This window comes from Anas platyrhynchos, chromosome 18 (genome assembly GCF_047663525.1).
Source record: "Anas platyrhynchos isolate ZD024472 breed Pekin duck chromosome 18, IASCAAS_PekinDuck_T2T, whole genome shotgun sequence".
Taxonomy (NCBI): domain Eukaryota; kingdom Metazoa; phylum Chordata; class Aves; order Anseriformes; family Anatidae; genus Anas; species Anas platyrhynchos.
The window spans coordinates 4035453-4056467 of NC_092604.1; the positions used below are offsets into that span (position 1 = coordinate 4035453).

Consider the following 21015-nt stretch of genomic DNA (forward strand, 5'->3'; position numbering starts at 1 on the left):
ATCCATGGACCAGCTGTGTTTCTGTCTCAGCATGTGTGAGCACAGGAGTCAGCAATTCAGCCTATATGGTGAGGAAAAAGCCTGCCCTTACTGCTCTGGCTCAGTTATACACAGCCACACTTTCCATTTCCATTTATTTCCCCTTCAGGGCTGAAAAGTTCCCTGTTACCTCAGAGGAGTTCTTGGTGTTGAGCTTTCTTCAAAACAAAATCCCATGTCCTTCTTACCATTCCTCTTACATAAGTGTTCGTAAGTTAAGTAAATTCTAGTGAAGGCCATATATGTCTCAACTAAACTATTTCTTAAGCCATATGGGAAACAACTGACAAATCATTTAATCCAGAGAGGGAAACTTTGAGCAAGAGCCAGTGAAAATGTTCCCCTGTTTACAGAGTTTTTAGATTTAGAAATACAATTTAGGCTAATGTTGATTAAAATCTAACATACAAGCGTATCAAATGACAGCCTTATAGCCTCACCCCAGATGAAAAATAACTAATAAAATCAGCAGAGCTGCAGAATTCAGGGTGAGGAAAAATCACCCAAGGTTATCTCTTTTCCAGTTCTCCTATAATGAATGTGATCAGTCCCTTATTTAAAAGGAAAAGGAAAAGGAAAAGGAAAAGGAAAAGGAAAAGGAAAAGGAAAAGGAAAAGGAAAAGGAAAAGGAAAAGGAAAAGGAAAAGGAAAAGGAAAAGGAAAAGGAAAAGGAAAAGGAAAAAGAAAATAATGATTGTGGTTTTAACAATAGTCTTTAAAAGGAGGAGAGGAGAGGAGAGGAGAGGAGAGGAGAGGAGAGGAGAGGAGAGGAGAGGAGAGGAGAGGAGAGGAGAGGAGAGGAGAGGAGAGGAGAGGAGAGGAGAGGAGAGGAGAGGAGAGGAGAGGAGAGGAGAGGAGAGGAGAGGAGAGGAGAGGAGAGGAGAGGAGAGGAGAGGAAGGAAGGAAGGAAGGAAGGAAGGAAGGAAGGAAGGAAGGAAGGAAGGAAGGAAGGAAGGAAGGAAGGAAGGAAGGAAGGAAGGAAGGAAGGAAGGAAGGAAGGAAGGAAGGAAGGAAGGAAGGAAGAGAGAGAGAAAGTAATGTTTTGTTTGCATCCTAGAGAAATGGTAACGTTATTCGATGGCTCCTGCTTATCTGCACTAGCCTATGCTGTTAGCCTTCCAGTGCTGTTCTTCTCACTCCATCCCATGTCCCTGAGCTGCCCCTGTTTTTCCACAGACCCTGAACTATACATCTATATACAGTCAGATAAATTGCACAGTGAAATGCATTATCAGTGCAAGGAGGTGCTAACCGTCTTGCTCAGCTGGAGATATTTCTACTGTGGCCATTTCAGTGGGAGGAAACACACTTGCTGGTGTCCCAGTCCTTCTGCTGACATCTCTGGGAAAGCCAAACCGGCATTTGGGAGAAAATCAAATGTGAACCCTAAAAAAAAAAAAGATTCATACCATACAGCTAGTTAAAAATAAAGAATGAGAAATGCTGACAAGTTCATCCATGCTTTGCAGCAGCCATGCACAAAGGTAACTGCAGCATCCCAGCCTCTTACTGACTGTGGTGCTCACCCTCACAATTTCTGTACCTATCAAACAAATTAGACTAGGAGACCTTGTATTCTAAACTGCAGGTCCTGCAGTATTTGATTGTGTTTTTGCAGTATTTGATTATTGTTCTGGACTCTACCAGTGAGATACCATTGACCTGATCAGTGCAGGCTGAATATGAGGCTACCTTGTGTTCATCCCAGCACACTTATTACAATAGTCGATACCTCCATGAAAGACCTGGAAAAAAAAATAATTGTAGTTACAACAAATTTAACCAAGCTATAAAAAGCCAACCACATCCGCTTCCACCCAGGCACCTTGCCATGCAAATAAGTACTTCAAGGCAGACCGAGGACAGGAATAGGAGTCACACATTACTTGTATGAAGACACAGCAGAGAAACAGAGGGTCTGCCGTAGGTGAAGAGTTTTAAGGAGTTTGTTGTGTTGAGTCTTGTAACAGGAAGGCTGAAAGCAGACATGACTAGTTTGTATAAACACTGCAGGTGTAAACAACTAGAAGGAGAAAGAACTATTTGAATTAAATGATAACATTGGTATGAATGAACATATTAGGCTGGAATTCAAAAGGATATTTCTAGCAAGCAGAGGAGTAATATTTTCAAACAGACTCAGCAACAGGAGGAGCAAACACCCTGAGAGGTCAGAAGGAGCACCATCAAGTCCTGGAGGAGCTGGATAAAAAATCTGGACTCCATGAGCCAAGAGCTCCCATCCTGCACCCTGCTCATTGGTGACACAACCTTGTTTAAATTCAGCAGTGTGCTCAACTGAGCAAATACATGTGTGTGTCCATGTGTATTTTTATCAGTAACTTGTTTCTTCAAATGCTTCTGCCATTCCCAGAAGCACGAGGTAATGCATTTAAAGACTGTTTTCTCTTCCACCCTGGGAAGCTTGTGATGTACCTCTTGATTGCCTTGCATCCCACCTGCCAGTTAGGGAAACAGTTCAGTGAGCCTAGTTAGAGAGCTCAGTTGCTCTAATAATGGTCATCTATTTATAGCCTTTCATAATTTGTTTTATGACAAAAGGGTTTCTGCAAGATGCTCCTTGATTCTTGCAAGTTTGTAATGATTTTTCCCTACCTGTGTTATTGAAAGTAGCTTTTGTGCTCAGAAAAATGACTGTAATAAAGGCCATTTCATGCGCTCGGAGTAAATGATAGTGACTTTAATAGGTTTTTGATGAAAGCTTAGAATTTCTCTTTGTTTTCCTTCAGTTCTTTTCAATCTTCTGGGTCAGTTGAACCTGGCTCACACTAAAACTTGTTATGACAGAACAGGGATGGAGTAAAATGATCTGGATGCAGTACAGCCTTGCCCATTGCTAGCACACAGCTCAGTCCTCTGCCCAGAGCCTCTGGCTATGGCACATTGCAAAGAGCAGAAGGGCAAATTCTGCAGACCACACTGGCTGTGCTTAATTTCCTTATTCCATAGCTGTCTCTCACCAGATTTGACAATTTAACTATGCTTGTTAGACCAGCTATTAAATTTTGTTGGAACTGCTACAACTGGCCTGATGAAATACTCTGCAACATTTTCCTCCCAGAGAGCTCCATACTGTCATTAGCTGCCACTGCATTTCTGTTGTCTCTGTGGCCACTACTGCAGTACTGCATCATTTTTCCTCCAGCAGAAGATCTTCAGGCTTTCTACATTTTCTACAGCATTTTTAATCTTAAGAACTTTTCTCTCGGTTCAGCTGCAGCTCCAGGTGAAATCACTGGTGGTCTCGCCTTCATGGCTGCTGGGGGAGCATCAGAGTCTTCTGTTTTCTGTCTGTCCAGACTTGGACTTATCACAGCTCCCTTCTCTTTGGAGGCAAACCCGACGGGGAGAGCTCAGTCCTGCAGCCACAGCCATAACAGTGCTCTGTTCAAGACTGAGTGGGGCCTCATAAACAGCCAGCTGTGAAATTGGGTGAATCGGGCTTTGGGTTCACATTTCTGTGTTTGTCCTCTTCTTACCTGGTAAAAAGCAGCCCGCAGCTGTCTGGGTTTTCTTCACAGCTGAAGCTTTCAGTGGTTCTCTGATAGGCTCCAGCTTTGTTGTTCCTCCGTGGCCAGGCCTTGGCCCTGTGCCACCCCTCTGCCATTCCCCTTTCCTCGTTTCCTGGCCTTTGCTGTTTGCCTTCATGCTTTGACTCCACCTCTCTGTGCATTCCCACTCACTGTCCAGGCCTCCAGGAGAGCTGCAATTATGGGATGTTCCTAGTACCAGCCAGACCTTCCCCAGGCATCCTGGCCCCCAGATCTGGCTGGTGTTGGAAGGTGCACAGGACAGTGTCTGTCCCATCAGTGAGATGTGTCTGGGACCACCAGGAGGCATTAGTCCTCCACTGAGGGCACGCAGGTGCTGGGAAAGCCATGCAGGCCTGTTCTGCTCCAGAATTCTTCTTCCTGCTTGGCTATAGTGCCCAGCAATGCCTTCAAGATAACCGTGGTGGTAGAAAAGACGGAGCATTATCACCAGTGTCAAACTTTGTGTCTTGAAAAGTCGAACACAATTTGATCTGGCCTCTCTTCCATTAAATCAGCTCTGGGGTTTGCTCCCTTGCCATGAGAGGGCAGCACCCGGACTTTCTGGAATAGTTCCTGTGTATTGAGCTTCCAGCAGAGATGTACCAGGCTCCTTGAAAACACTCAGCAAACCTACAGGGAATATTTTTTCCTCAAGTTATGCAGATAATGGGTCTACACTAAACCCTTCACATAGCTTTCCTTCACAGTTGGACTGTTTGTTTTTTTTTATTATCAGTTTAACAAAAGGATCTCAAATTGCCAAGAAATTCTCCTACTTCCACTCAGGATGGAGGTGAATTGTGTTTTGTTTTGTTTTCTCAGCTGTTGTAACCAAAGCCTTTCAAGAATTTGTGGGGACCAGACAGGGATTATGAGTCTTAGCCTCCAGCCAGGCCTTTGGGTTTCCTTTACACCCACGGCTGTAATTCCTGAGCTCGTCAGCAGCACCAAACCTGCATGCACAATTAGGGAACCTGATGTTTGCTTTCTGTCATGAGTGAGTCTTGTGTTTCCTTTCTCAGGAAGGCAAAGCTGCCTGAGATGCACATTTGCTTTTATTTTACCTTGTTTCGTTCCTTCCCCCACTGAGGCGGTGGGAGCAGCAGGATCCAATTTGCAGAGGAACAGCGCAGTACTGAGTAGCTCAGCACACACTGGAGTGCAGAGAATGCTTTCATGGAACTGAACACAAACAAGCTGCTCTCTATATTTGGGTCACTCTGGCTGGAAACCAAAATAGCAATTTCGGCAGACACTATGCATCACATGGATGTCCATCTGAATGCTTCCAGGGGGTGGCACATTCACTTTTGAAGAAAACCATGTTCTAGGAGTTACTCTGTGTTTGTTTGTTTGTTTGTTTGTTTGTAGAGGTAATTTTCCTGGGAACCAGGCAAGAACTTCCTGATTCAAATACAAATGACTGTTTGCAGCTGTGACAATGCTGTCGGAAAGCACAATAATTTTATTGTCATTGATGTTCCACTGATAACATCAGCTAAGGATCCATCCCATGTTTTTTTCAGGGATCAGACCAGAATTTCATGTAAAGGCTGAGACCAGGTGAAGCTCATCACACATCTATAACATGTGAACGTGAGGGGTTGAGACGTTAAGGATTAGTTCCAATGAGTTCATTTTCCGTCATGAAATTCATAGACTGAGCATAAACCAAAGAAGATGAATATCCCCAAAGAGAACAGAATGAACCTTTTCAGATGGTTTCATTGGCAATGAACTTTTTTCACAATAACTGGTTGTCTCGGTTGATTTTGGAATGAGCAGTCAGAACTGAAACAAAGCTGTTGGGTTTTTCTGAGTGGGAACTGAAATGTTAGATTCTCTGCTGACTCGTGCTGGCCCCATAGTCAAATGTGATATTCCCCCTGGCATTTCAATGTGTTAATGAAGTCCAGAGACGACCTCAACTCTTGTTTTATATTTCACAAAACACTAATGGCAAATTCAGCCCCCTGGCCCCAGTCAACCAGATGGCCAAAATGTAGCCTTGGCTCTGTTTCAACACCTTTTATAGCCTCAGGGCAGAGCCTCAGCTGGCGCACACCATCACAACTTGAGACGCTCCAGCCATTTCCCTCAGCTGGAGATCTGCTTTTCCAAGTGTAAATATTGTATATTCTGAGTCTTTACCCCAAGGTAAATTTTATCCTCATTGCAGTCCTGAGCCCAGTCATGGACCTAGTCCAGAGCCTGGATGCTGTCCAGAGTCTTCTCCATGCTGGAATCATCCCTGATTCAAGTAACACCTTTTTCCGTGCTGGATACTGCCATGCCCCATAGGTCCATTGGTGCCATATACCATTAGACATGGTGCTGGTGTTGCGATTCCAAACTTGCAATCAAGTGGGAGCATGTTCCCATGGGAGCATCTGGTATAATTCAGGGAAAATTTTGCCTGCCTTAATGGACACTGTCACCTTTCCACAGGCACTGGGACAAGGGTATGCCCTTTCTGCAAGGTGAGCAGAATGAGCTCTGAAATTATGTATTCTGATGGCAGCAAATGGTTTATGTCCTTTCCTTCTGGCCTCACTAATTTAAGCTACACTGTTCTACAGCTTCTATTTTCTCTTGTACCACAGCTTTCCTCTGGGGCTTCTAACCACTTAGTTTCTTCAGAGATTCAGAAGTAGAGAATTAATCAGGCACTGAGGTAGTGACTCATATTAAAAGAAGGGAAGTACTAATTTTACACTGCTCCCCACCTAGAATACAAACAAGATCTCCTTGGGATCTCATGGGGGAAGATGTCAGTGTCAAATGCAAAATCAAAGGCAGAAGCATGGTTTTGGGTCCAGGATGTATTTGCTCAAAGCAAAGCAGGGGCAAACAGTGAAGGGGCAAATGACACTCAGCTGGCATCCCCCACTGGTTTTGCATGCTGGAGGCTTAGATCAAGAAAATCCTGTCTATTTCTCACCTGGACAGCCACTGGTCTTCCCCACTTCTGCAGACAGACCCACAGTTTAGCATTAAAACAGCCTGAGACTGAGGAAATACCAGGCAGTAAGTGACCCAGGAGAAGGACCCAAGGACAGATGTCAGCAGGGTGCAGTGTGTAAGCAGCCCCGCTGCAGAGACACAAGCACCATCCCCACACTCCTCCCGAACCCCTGCAAACAAGACCCTGGTGGCTGTGCTTCAAGCGAGGATGGCACCAAGACCTGGGTTCACACATGTGTTTAGGAGTTGAGGTACTGATTCAGAGACTTGTATCAAATGCCTGAGGCTGTAAAATCATGTAGGAGAGACTGGGAACAGGTTTTTTCCTGGTCTGCAACTCTTACAGCAGGTAAACAAGACTACAGCAAAGCTGTGCCCATAGCATGTGGGAGGCTTGGAGGTGAACCTGCAGCAAACAAGCCCAACTTTGGGGTTGATTCATGTTGAGCATCAAATGGGTAAAAGAAAAGATTTGTGAGCTGTAGATAGGAAAATAGTTGCCCGGTAACTTTGCAGTGCCCATAGGGTTTTCCTCTTTATTTCCCTGGAACATGGCTCCTGAGCACAATGTCCTCACAGAACCAGTTCAGCTGGAAATGGCTCACGTTTCTCTGCCGACCACAGATTGCTCACAGGCATTTAGGATTTCACTTACTCACCTTCAGTTCACCTCTGACACCACATTCCTTGCTCACTTGTAAAGCTGAGCTAAAAATGTCCAGGATCTCAGTGCTGGAAGGATCAGGCAGTGTCTTCATTGCATCCCTCAAGCTCCCTGTGCAATGCTGGGATTCTGGGGACACAGAGCACAACAGAGAGAAACCTAGCTCATCAGCTGCATGTTTCAACAACACAGGGTAAACACATAAGACAACTGCATGAAGTAAGGACAAAAAAAAAAAAAAAAAAAGTGTGTTTCACTGAATAAATATGAAGTTGTCCTGATTATGAGCATCCACTTGTGCCAGGATGCCTGTGGGAGCTGCAGTTGGTACCTCAGACAGCCATCAAGGCACAAAAGGCACAAAGCATGCAATACAAATGACCACTCTGAGGTCAACACCCAAACTGAAGGACAGTCAATGCTTCCTTTCCCAAACACTGTTCCTAATGCTATTTACACAGCTTAAATCCTGTTGCAGTGGTAAAGGGATGCCCCCAAGAGGCTCAGATGCTTTCAGAGGAAGCTCCACCTGCCTCATCTGTAGATGGTTAGGAGAGGTTCCCATCTGAAAATTCTGCACATGGCAGAGGGAACAGGGAAGAGCAGCCACTGTCAAATACAGCATGGGCATTACTGGCCCATGCCCCTGAGCACAGGGCAATGGAAACAATAAGAAATACTTAAAGTTTCTTCCCACACGTAGCAGCTTGCAGGAAGCTCAGGACATAGGTGAGGGCTGAGTAAGGAAGAGGTGCAGCAGGGCTAGGAAGGGGATGCAGAGGCCTGGGGGCAGTAGGAGAGGCAGTGTGGGCTTTGGGCATTATGACTGGTGGAAGTCATGAGTCAGGTAGCAGGAAGCCCCATTTCCTGGCATTACAGCCTGAAAATCCCCTTGTTGTCGTGTCCTGCTGCTCAGCTATTCAGGCTGATGCAGCCATCTGCTGCCCTTCCCCACATTGTAGTGGGTGGCTGATGGGAGATGTCACTGACCAGGAATTCCTCAGCCAGCAAGAAAATGACGTTAGGATTTCAGTTCTTTTGCATGCTGTTGTGCAGCTCCAAAGGCAGAATAATGAGTGGGAGAGAATTTGCCAGATGCATCCTGCAGATCAAGAGACGTGCCAAAGACAGATATGGGTGGCAGGACCCGGTCACTTGGAGTGCTCTGTAGTGGGAGCTCAGCAGGACCAGCACCCAGATGTCAGCTCAGAGGTGACCGATCCCAAGGCTTGGCCAGAGGAATGCCTGTGAGGTTGCTGTGTTGGATCCTTGAAGCTGTCCTGCTCCACCAGGCTAGCACTGAAGCCCTCCCGAGGTCCTTGCCTGCCATGGTCACTCAGTGGTGCTGTGATTTACTGAAGCAAATCCATGAGTGGCAAGGAGCTGCCCAGTGCCGTGTCCACAAGACAGGAGGTGTGTTGCAGTGACAGCACACTAGTGTCCAAATCCTGCTGGATTTACTCTCAGATTTCAGAGTACGTTCAAACAGCACTGAGGTATCGACCAAATCAGCCTACAAACCACCCATGTCTCACATTTTCCCTCTCACTTGGAATACTTTTCATAAAGGCACATTTCCTCTGATGGTGAGTGGTGATGGTAAGAGCAGGTCTCTTCTCCAACCCATCCTCCTCTGAGCTCAGAAGCCCCCACTCAGCCTTTACACATGCCCATAAGGCCCAACAGCATCTTCAGCAGTTCCTGCACACTCTTCCTCTGGGAGTTTGGCCATAACCTCTCCCATCTCCTCCTCCCCTGCATTTTTTTGGTACTTTTCCCTTCCTTTCTGCAGACTGGCTACAATGGAGAGCCCCAGGAGGCCAGCAGCCTTCCACCTGTGCTGACAGAAGGGCCCTGTGGCACCCTGCTCTGATTGCACCAGCAGCTCCTTTCCTCATCAGTGCTGTCAACAGCATTGACACATCAGAGGACAGGTGCCAGGAAAGCCCAGCTATCCCCACTGAGACACAACGAAATGCAACCAACAGCTGCAGGCAGGTCAAGGAGGGGATACCCCGTGATTCTAGGAGATCCCAGCCATGAATCAGTGCCAAACAAGATTAGTGTCAACTGAAATTTTAGCCGATTCCTGGGTACCCACAAAAGTTGCTTTGTTCCCTGCAGCTGGGGCCCAGCCCTACCCAACACGGCGGTGCTGGGCTTCCTGCCCCATCAGTGCTGGCATGCTGCTGACCCCCATCTGGGGGGGATGGAGGCTGGAGAACCTCTGCTGCCCATGGGGTAAAAGGAAGGAAGCGGTGGAAGAAAGGAGCTGCTCAGGGTGGTCTTCTCTGAAATGTGGTCAACTGATGAACAGGGATAACGAGGAGAGAGACAGGAACCACTGGCCACATGCACAACTCCTTTTCCAAGACTGCAGTAAACCACCAGAGGAAATTTTGATGCCTTTTGGGGCAGCAGTGTTAAGAAAGCCTTGAGTGGTTTTGTCAAGCGCTGCTGCAAGTACAGTTTTAGCAAGAGAAGGGCTTTGTCTGGGAAATTCCACAAGAGGAAAGGAAGCACAAAAAGAGCAAATGGATGTGGACCAGCTTTTCCTACTTGGACTCATTTGTTACAGAAGCATCAGAAATGCTGGAAGCTGGAAAGCTTCAAAAAGTAAAGGTTGCTGCCAAGGCTTATGTTTTCCTGCATTGTTTGAGCTTTTGTTTAAGTCCTGTCCTCCAAGAGTCACAGAATTACATAAGGTTCCTCATTTCTGCTAACTAAAAATATTCTCTTAATATAGAAAGAACCTTTCACAGAAAATATGACGTTAGCAGGAACCTGGAAACACAGAAAGTGGAAGGTGAAGAAAAAATCAAAACAATAGGATTTCTTCTCTCAAGAGGTGACACAGTACTAAAGCCAAAGTTATGATTGGGGGAATATGTCATGATTTTGAATCATGTCATTGTTGGCACAGTGAATACTAGCACTATTTGCAACTCCCCACACCACCCTTGAAGTCCAACCATCCAAACAAGATTTTTGTTGAGCATCATTTCTTTTTCTTCACGGCAGATGTCTTTTATCTTTAAAAATACCAATTTGAGAACTTTATCCCTCCATCATACTGGTGTTTTGCAAGTGTTGCTGTCTTCGAACAGGCTGATTCTCCCTGCGCTATGAACCTACACGATGAACATAAAAGCAGACAGTGCATGGCATACATCTGTTCCCAGCCCTCCCTTGGGGCTCACTTCATCTCTTTTGAGTTCTCCTTCAGGCTCCAAAAGCCCCAGGTTATAATGACCCTGAGTTATAATGACACTGAGGTGGGCTATGATCCCATCAAGGACCCAGTGTCACAAATGAGGTCTGCCATTTGTAATTCATTGAGTCCACCTGGCTCTGCTTGGGTCCTGTGAAACCCACACACGTGTCCCAGGCTGACTCTGCAGAGCTCAAACTGCTCCATCCACAGCCCTGTGCCGCCCCAGATCACAAGTTGCTGGACCACATGGTTCCCGTTAGCACTGAAAGGATGAGCAGCAGCACTCAGAGCCCTTCAAACCCCCACCAAGCTCTTACATGACTTCAAAAAAATTCCCTGCAGGCACTTCTCAAAAAAAAAAAAGAGAAGCAAATAGAGGGCAGCTGCAGCCAGGACAAGGCGTCCTGTGCTGAAAACAGGAGACTTGAGGAGAGTTGAGGAATATCAGGAGCGGTATCTGCCCATCTGACATTCCTAAGCTCAAGTGAAGCAAGCAGGGAAATAAGTGACATTCCTCAGAAAGGAACCATCTTTTCACCCCACTCGACACGTCTGTTTGCTTCTGTGCCCAGCTGGCAGCCAAGCCCTCAGTGGCACACAGCAGTGGTGCCATCCCTGCTCTGCTCCGCAGGGACCTTCAGGAGAGGGGATGGGGCAGCAGAGAGCTGCAGAGCCTGTGCAGGGTGGGGGGACACCCCCAGCCCCTCTCCCCCCACTCTGCTTGGGAGAGCTGGCGAGCACATGTGCCTTTCTGCACTGAAACGCCTCATCTTGCTCCCACGCCTGAGCACTGGAAAATGAGAATGAGGAGCTGAAGAACAGACTTTGGCAAAGCAGGAAAATGAAGCTCACATTAGAAACCACAATGCGCTAGAAAGCGGTCCCCCACCATGACTGTGAACATCAGCATAGCTGCATTAAATATTACCCTATGGTGTCTGTGGGTGGCATTCTACACACTCCTTTCTAACAGGAAACGAGAGCAAGCCAAAAGAAGTATACCTGCAGCGAAGAATATTATTTCAACAAATTGCTGAATGTCACCTTGTTTTTTCCTCAAAAAAATCGGGTCACCAGCAAATGACAATTCAAATTTTTTTTAACTTGTTTGGTAGGATTTCTTGCCAGTCTCTCCCCAGCTGTTATCCTGAAAGGATGCAGAATTAAAATCTGCTTGGGAGCCTCCAAGTCTCTTGTGGTCTATCACATCCCACCCGGGTGGCTTCCATGTGGGTGAGGACCAGCAGCACCCAAAAGCAGCCACTAACCCATCACAGCTGCTGGGGGCTTTGCTGCGGATGCACACCCACCCCAGCGGCTGGGAGCTGGTGGGAAGGAGTTTTTCCTTCCAAAGGTGCCATGATGCAAATGAACATGGCGGGAAGGTCATTAGTATGACCCCAAAGGGAGGCTGGTGACAGCTGTGACATTGGTATCTCTTGGTCAGACCGTAATTCAACAAAGTAGGTTCAACAAAGTAGGAGCCTAGAGGACTTTGAAGGGTGGACATAGTTTCTATTCCAGCAAAGCTGGCAGAAAATCAATGTAAAAAAATGACACATCTCACTTATACTTCTGGCCACACTGGTGCCCCCAGCCCACGGTGCCTGACCGGGGGTTGTTCCCATCCTGCTGAGCACTCCCCCACCACCCCAAAAAAGACTTCAGGAACAGGGTGCCCAGGTGAGCCAGGGAGGGACAGGAGGTGAGATGGATGCTTTTGGGAGATGAAAGAGGTTTTGCTGGTGGATTTGGGCACATCTCTGCAGAGGGCAGCCAAGACGAACTGCTAACAGACAGAGGGCCAACAGGAACCCTCAAGCAGTTACAGGTGCAGTGGCTATAAACAGCTCCAAAAACAGGTTCATTTGTGTACCAAAGACTTTTCAAAGACTTTTTTTATACAATATGATATCGTATGCTTAAAAACATATAAGGTACATTAAAATGCAATAATATGTGTTCAGAAGTGCCCATACAACATCCTAACTGGTGGTCTGGCTACCTCTACTGTCCCACTCAGCTGGAACCAGCTGATATAGTAGCTGAGCTTGAATATAATCAAAATTAGGACTGTTATTTGCTACAAACACTGTGATTCCTGATCAGAGGAGATATGAGGATTTGCATCAGCTTCTCGTACTCTCTGCAGCTGCATTTCCAGCTGATGCCACTGTTTTTGTGCTCACTGTGATGGTGGGAGAGCCCGGCCCATCTGCCAGCTCCTGCTGTTCAGCCTGTGGCACAGGAACACTCAAATCCCCGTGCTCAGGCAGAGGGATGCTGCTCCCCTACCCCGTCTGCAGCATTCGCCCAGCTGGTTGCTCTTTGCCCACATGATGCCAACTCCAAGGGTGGCAGAAGACTAGATGAAAGGAGGACCAGAAGATCTTCATCTCCATTCCCAGCTCCTGGCCGAGCATAGGGGCTCCTGGGAGGAGCCCCCTCCCCACCTCATCACCTATGGGCAGTGCTCCTCAGAGGGTCCCCAGCCAGGAGACATCTTCCCACCATGTGCATGGACCTGCCTATGGAAACCAAGAGAGATCTCCAAAACAAAGACACAATTTTATGCAAACTTAAAACAAATGGCTCAAAACCAGGAGCTGTTGGCTCTTAGTGTAGAGATATGAAATCCCTGATGCCTCCAGGCCAAAAGCAGTTTGGAGTTATGCTGGATGTAAGATTACAAATACAGATGATGTTTCGGTTGCAATCCATATTTTTGTTACATGAGGCACACAAAGTATAAGTGAAGCATGGTTTTGTTTATAATGTGTTGACACTTTCCCAGGTTTCCAGCCATTCAAAGCAAGTCAGGGGAAATATCTGATCATTTAAATCCATTTTCCATTCCAAGCCTAAGCCTTTATGAATAAAACTAACAATAGTGATTCAGAAATAACTCTCTTCCATATATAACTATAATTCTTCTGTGAGGAAAAAAAAGAAAAAAGCCCTCTTGATGTTCAGGCAGTGCTATTTTATTCAGTTGTGGTAAAAGTACAGAAGAGAAGGCTCAGGAGGCTGCTTATTACAGTGGATGTTGTTTTTTGTACTTTACAGGATGCATTTTCTATCAGAATTTGTAAAATATTAATCAAACAAACAGAAAACAGCACAGGAACTACAACTTGAAATGAAGGTGATTTCACAGCAACACTAAATCCATAATGGCACATTCCCCATCTTTTTTTCTGTCAACTGTGCCACGTAAATGCTTCATTTACAGGAGGTTTGCTTTTGTTTTGGTGTTTCTTGACATTTTATTGTCTCAGTTTCATTGAAATAAGAACAAAGGGAAGAAAGTCTCTGTGAATAACAATGTTAAGAAGCAATTAGCCAGTAGAAATCAAAATACATGATCATGCGATTAAAGTATGTGACAATTCTCATGCTCAAGAGGGATGAGCTACACTTCAGTAGACTATATTTACACCACTGTATTTCATATCCAGCTTGTCATGCTCATTGCACAGGCTGCAATTCCTACAGCACAAGGGAAATAGCAGCTAGGAAGCTGTCCGTATGGTGCCACTTCGCTGTCTCTCCCATACCTCGCCCCCCTGACTGTTTGCCCCAGAACCATCTCAAGCTGTCCAAAGGAGGGCCACCCACATTAGCTTGGTTTCCACCAGAAACCAGTGCTAAATGAGCACAGAGCCTGAGTTTTGTGCTTGCCTGCCTGTTAGTCCTCTCTAAATATTCCCTTTGAATCCATCGGCCATTTCAGCTGGATATGATGGGAGAAAATGAACTCAGAGTTTCTGGGTTTGGTCAGTCTTTATGACAATTAACAACTGATGAAGGAAGTAAATCCAAACTGATTCCCCCTCCAAAGCGATATCAGGGTTGCTCAGTGTCATGTGATGGGCAGCACATGCCTGGTTCCTATCTCTGGCTCCTGACACACATGATGTGAAGGTAGGCTGTGTCCAGGGAAGAATCTGGGGACACTGCCAAGAGACCCAGGGACACAAGCAGAGCCTGGGAGGGCTGCGATGAGGTTTTTAAGGAGAATGTGGAAAATAAAATATTAGGAGATGTGCAGAGCATGGCTTTTAGGCAAGATGAATTCCACCTCAGACAGATACATTCTGCTTCCACAAAGCACCTTAGTGAAAACTCTTTTCTCTTTTAAATTAAGAAACTTAATGTCCTGGTTTCAGTTAGCACAGAATTAATTTTCTTCCTAGTAGCTGGTGGAATGCTGTGTTTTGGCTTAGGATGAGAAGAGTGCTGATAACACCCCGATGCTTTAATTGTTGCAGAGCAGTGCTTATACTAAGCCAAGGACATCTCAGCCTTTTGCTCTGTCCTGCCAACGGGCAGGCTGGGGGTGCAGTAAGAGCTGGGAGGGGACAGACCCCGGACAGGTGACCCAAACTAGCCAAAGGGGTATTCCATACCATCTGACGTCATGCTAAACAATATATAGGGGTGGCTAGCCGGGGGAAGGGGGCCGGACTGCTCGGGGTTAGGCTGGGCATCGGTCAGCGAGTGGTGAGCAATTGCATTGTGCATCACTTGTTTGTACATATTATTATTATTTCCCTATTATCACCATATTATTATTATTGTTATTATTGTTATTATTATTTTGTTATTATTATTTTCCTGTCTTATTAAACTGTCTTTATCTCAACTCACGGGCTTCACTTTCCATTTCTCTCCCCCGTCCCAGAGAGGGAGGGGGGAGGGTGAGCGAACGGCTGCGTGGTGTTTAGCTGCCGGCCGGGTTAAACCTCGACACTTAAAGTGAGTGGTCTTATGATGTATTTGAAAGCCAACTCAGTCCCAGTCTAAAAAAATCCTTTAGGAAACAGGTTGCTTTCCGTGTCTTGCCCTAAAACGTGCCTTGTCATCTCCTAACAGCTCGCTGCAGGCAGGCAGGATGGGATACACTTAGAAATCACCCGAAGTGTTTATTCTTTCTTTTGCTGGACGATCAGGGCATGTGCCAATTTGCTTGCATCAAAGCCTGCCTGATGCCCTTTTGACATACAAAAATGTCTGATATAAGTAAAATTCACTAATAAGTACATTTTTCTCATCTGTTTTGACCAGTAGCAGTGGGGATCTATGTGAAAGGCATATGCAACTCTGCTAGAGAAATAACCAAACACTCAGATATAACACACAGAGAAAGCAGCCTTTACAAGCAATTTCCACTCTCATCACAATTGCTCTTTTCATGATTTCATCATCAGTTCCATTCTTCCAGACACAGAACTATAAAGGAAGACATCAAAAAATATATAACTAAACCATGGGCAGTCGCTGCACCCCAAGCCTGAGAGCCAGCAGGGCAGGGAGGGACACGGTGCCTGCGGGGTGGCACAGGTGACCAGGTGGGATGGTCATCCTGGTCAGAAGGAATGAAAAGAAGAGAAATCCAACAACAGCGGGTAAGGAAGGAAAACAGCTGGGTAGAGACAAGAAGTGAAAAGCAAAGGTGAATATACCAAAGCCTGTCCTTAAAGTTTATGGGAGCTGTAGCTGTGGGCAAGAGGTTTGCTCTGGCAGCTCATGGCCTGAATGATCTAATGGGTCTTTTCCAGCTGAGCCTTTCAGCCTCCACAAAGCTGCTGCAGTCACTTTACGTAATCCATTGGAACAAGAGGCATTCCAGAAATAGTTTTCCAAAAGAAAAGTACAGAGTTAGTGCAACTTTTTCTTAAATCAGTAGTGAAGGAGGGGTAGAATTTTCACAGGGGCCCCAGAGGGAGCATAGTTAGTATCACAGTGTTTTTATTGCCACATGAAGTTTTTTCTGGCTCTATTTATACTCTTAATTTGAAGTGGAGTACATTCCTGAGGAGAAAAAGACAAGAACATGTTTATTTTATGGAGAAAGCAATCTTCTTTTGCATTGCAAAAACTGTGCACTGGAACAGGATGGGATCATTTTTCTCCAACATTTTCTTGGTAGTCTTTAACATTTGATCCAGTCCCTTCACTGGTAGGGGATGTCCAGAGCAACATCCCTGAGGATTGAGAGAAAGAAAGCGGTGGCTCCTACCCTGCACTCCCTTGTACTGATGTTCTTTCCTTCCAGAGAGTTCAGATCCAGAGTGATGCTGTGCTATTCCCATCACAGACGCACAATCTCCCCAGGCCCAGACAGAACATTGCAGTAGCCTCACGACATTTTCTTTCCCCAACCCCCTCTGCTGTTTGAGAACACGCTTGTACATCACTAGCCAACAGCTCTTGGGGTGGGGGGAATCCTGCTTTTTATACAACTATTTAAAGATTTTTACATGAGTTTGAGAATTTGTTTAGCATCAGCCCAATGCTTACTGCAGTACAGGACACAGAAGGATCTCCAAAAACTCACTGAAGACAACACAAGGCAGATAAGGGTGAGAATGATCGTGTATGGCAGGATGGTGTGGGGTAGGAGGGCCTCATACCCTCCAGGACAGCACGGCCAAGGACAGGTCAATGAGAATCTGCCTTTAGCCTTCATTTTCCTAGTGACTGACTGAGGATGTGAGGCTGTATGCTGAGGACTAGTTCAGCACACTTCTCCAGCCTCCTTCCATGGCACCTTCACACAGCAGCTCCTCTGAAACATCCCCAGCCAAGGAATGATCACTCTGCTCTTGGAATTGTTCTCTGTCTCGTTCCCTAAGCATGTGCCATTGGTTATTGTGAGGGAGGGTACCCAGCTGGAAAAGAACTTGCTGTGGCTGCTTTTACCCCAGCCTATCCTGTTTTCCATCACGCATCAACTCTACAAAAGGAAGGATCAGTGATGCTATGAGAAGTGGCAATAAAATAGAATAATAATAATAAAATATATTTTTGATAATAAAATAATAATAAAATAAATAAACGTTGAGCAGTGGAAAGATCTCAATTCCTACGGACAGTACCTGAAATCTTCCCATTTGTATTATGAAGTCCCAGCCCTTTACAAAGCAGCAGAGACTGTTCTGGCCTCCCATCCAGCCCCAGGGTGCTAATCAGTCCCAGGTGTTGCCATTAGCAGAGATGCAGATGCAGCAGCTGTTGCCCACTCTGCTCATAAAAGCAGCAGCCTGGTAGGCTTTGGGACCATAGTGTCCTTCATCCTGTCCAGCTGTCCCCCCAGCTCCAACCCACAGGGATTGGGTGCAGCTTGCAAGCAGCACAGAACAAATCCCCCATGGCCTCAGTGCACTGGAGAGAGGTCAGGAACTACGGTTGCTCTGCCAGGTCCTGCAAAAGCTGTTGCTACAATTGAGTACCGTTAGCTGTTGACAGACCAGCTGGAAGGAGTCAGTTTTAAATGATGCTGGAAGATCCCCATGGCTGAGATCTCCATAGCCAAGGCACTGAGATCACTTCTTGATACTCACAAGCCGTGCACAGCCTTTGGCAGGGCTGGAGCAGCAGCACCTCCTGGGTTGCCTGATGCTCATGCTGCCTTTATAAGGCCTTGCAGGAGCAGGAGGACAGCACTCTGAACACCCGATGAGCCTTGCACCTCTGCTGATGGTATATACCCAAAATCATTCAAAATTCAGAGCTTTGCTTTGCTGCTGAGCCCTCACATGGCAAGGAATGGCCGAGGAGGTTGTGTTGCTGCCTGGAAACTTGCACCCAAGGCTTCAAGCCCTGGCTGGGCTCAGGGGGCTCAATGCAGCAGCAAGGAGCCTGCAGTGACCTCCTGCTCAATGCAGCAGACGCAGCCCTGCTTCCCAGCCCATCTCTACCTCAGAAAATAAAGGCCAGGGTTAAAGCGCCCTGTAAGACTCACCCTCTGACCAACTCTGATACATAGGGCTCTTGACCCACCTGAAAAATGTTGGAGCCTGTCTCCAATCTCAGTGAGTGGTGCAGATTTTTAATTTCTTGCTAACAGCTGGAGCTGGAGTTCCAAACATCTTTTTATTCCCTGCCCTAGAAATAACTACTAATTAAAGTATCATGGAGAGCTAGTGTTTGTTCCCACCAAGACAATTCTAACCCACAAATACTTTGCCAATGTTTTTCCATTTTAACAGTCCCAAAAACTGAGCAAGGGTCTTAATCTTGAAGCCATCTCAGGCCTGTGTCCTCATAATAAATCCTGAAGAGAATGACATGCCTGCATTAAAAACGTTTATTTCTCTGCAAGTTTGGTTGTGCATTTCATGCCTGGATGCAGGAGTGATAACGTAGCTCTATTTCTGTCCCATCAGCACAGCTGGATCCCCATTCCTTTCAACTGTAAATATCCGTTAAAAAGAACATCTGCGACATGGAAATCAAAACATTGTGGCCGTAAATAGCAGCAGGAGGGGAGGTTTGTTAGACTAACATGATTGTGTGGAAAACACTGGGAGTGAAAAAGAAACAAGGGGTTTAAAGGGAAGGTGAAAGATCAAGGAGGGTTAAGGTCAGGGAGTTTCAAAGGGTGGAGGTACACCTCTAAAAGGGCAGGGAGAATAAGAGCACTTACAGTGCAGTAGGTTGGGGTCTAGTAGAAATCCGGCTGTGATCACTCCTGTCCCAGGTGGTGCACGGGGTGGTGCTCACCTGGCTACCCCTCAGATCACTGACATCCCCTTGGGAAACACGCTCCTCCAGGAAATGTGCTGCTAAATACCAAAGAGTCTTTCAGGCCACAGAGGACTCCGCCAGTGCAAGGCTAATAACAGAAAAGGGCCTAAAGAAGTGGAAACAGTTTATAATTCTTATCAACCTCCTAACAGCATCCTTGTTGGCAACAGAGCCCAGCAAGAGAAGCCATCTGTTCCTAGAGCACACCAACAGCTTACAGTAAATTTCTTCTGGAGCCTGTGAACAGCAGCACACCTTATCTACAGCTAACCTGACCGTGCAGAGGTATTGTATGTTTCCCCATTCACTACTGAAATGTGTTCAAGGAGTGGCTTGCTCTGACAACCTGACAAATATTGGTGCTGAGCAGAGAGAGACCAAGAACGAAAGTGGGCAGATCCCCATATATCTGACCGGCTGTGCCTTTCCTGCTGCTCTGGCCCCACTCAGACACCAAGAAAATGATGATGCACACAGCACAAACTATGGCAGGAATGTGTAAACATAATTAATTATTGCTACAAAAAAAAAGTCAGCATATATATTCTGTTTTCAGAACATAAAAATATAGATTTCAACATTAGCATCTCAACTTTTGTGGAATGTAAATAGCTGAAAAGAATAAATCAAGTCCCAAAAGTTTTGCCCTCTGCAGAGTGCATTCTCCTCACCCCACTCCATCATTTCAGGAACTGACTCAGTATGTCAGAATGAAGATTCTGAGAAAGGGACTGAGATTTTTATCTTCATCTGGATTTCAGACAAAAATTACAGAATCACAGAATCATTGAGGTTGGAAAACACCTCCAAGATCACGTGGTCCAACCATCCACCTACCACCAATGTCACCCACTAAACCTTGTCCCCAAGCACCACGTCCAACCTTTCCTTCAGCATGCCCAGAGATAGTGACACCACCACCTTCCTGGGCAACCCGTCCCAATGCCTGACTGCTCTTTCTGAGAAGAAATGTCTCCTAATCTCCAACCTGAACCTCCCCTGGCACAACTTGAGACCATTATCTCCAGTCCTATCACTAGTTATCTGCAAGAAAAGGCTGACCCCCAGATCCCCACACCTTCCTTTCAGGTAGCTGTAAAGAGCAATGAGGTCTCCCCTGAGCCTCCTCTTCTCCAGACCAAACACCCCCAGTTCCCTCAGCCGCTCCTCACAGGACTTGTGCTCCAGGCCCTTCACCAGCTTCGTAGCCCTTCTCTGGACACGCTCCAGGGCCTCGATGTCCTTCTGGTAGTGAGGGGCCCAAAGCTGAACACAGCACTCGAGGTGTGGACCTCAGCAGAGCAGAGTGAAGAGGGACAATCACCTCCCTGGTCCTGCTGGCTGCACTATTCCTGATACAAGCCAGGATGCTGTTGGCTCATGCTCACAAGTCTGTGCAATAAGATGACTGTTTGCCTTCTTCAAACCTGATTATCATGGTGTTAGAGATAGGACTGGTACCCAAAACCTGAAGCCTGCACAGTAGACAGCATTTTGGTGTTGGAAATGTGGTTTTGGGTGCCCATGGAGATATCTGGACCTTTCTTTACAGATGTTTTTCTCAACCATTTCCACCTTGTTTCTTTGACTGAGAAAAGCCAGGCTTATACAAAGAGAAGATGCATGAATGTAAGACCCCACTGTATGACAAGAGCAGCAGAGGAGTGCACGCAGTTCCTGCAGGGCAGAGGTGGGCATTCGGGGAAAAAATACATCCAAGTCCCCAGCACAGAATAAACTTCTACCACTTGTCATCTTGGGCAAACTGCTGCTTTCAGATGGATTTAAACCTTCCCAAAAATTTCACAAAGAGCCAAGCACCTCGATATCATTAAGGATATGGGCCCTGGCCAGCAGCTCTAGCATGACCATTCTGTGTTTAAGTCTTCAGGTGGGTCTGGCCACCACCTGGTCCATCACACACACGGAGGGCAACCAAGCCAAGAGACCAGCCAAGCACCTCAAGCACTCATGTCCACATGCCATTTGGACAGCAATGCCAACAACAGAGACACTGGGATGTCTACTTTTCCTTTCTGAGCGTTAGA

The 21015-nt window shown here is 46.3% G+C and overlaps 1 long non-coding RNA gene across 1 annotated transcript in view; it reads right to left on the bottom strand.

The window, feature by feature from the left end:
- Window positions 1-1021: 1021 nt before the first annotated feature.
- LOC139999022 (uncharacterized) overlaps window positions 1022-21015 on the bottom strand; it is a 64463-nt gene continuing 44469 nt past the window's right edge. Inside the window, exon 3 of the long non-coding RNA XR_011803999.1 lies at window positions 1022-7350. This is a non-coding gene — a long non-coding RNA (uncharacterized lncRNA). The remainder of the gene's footprint in view (window positions 7351-21015) is intronic.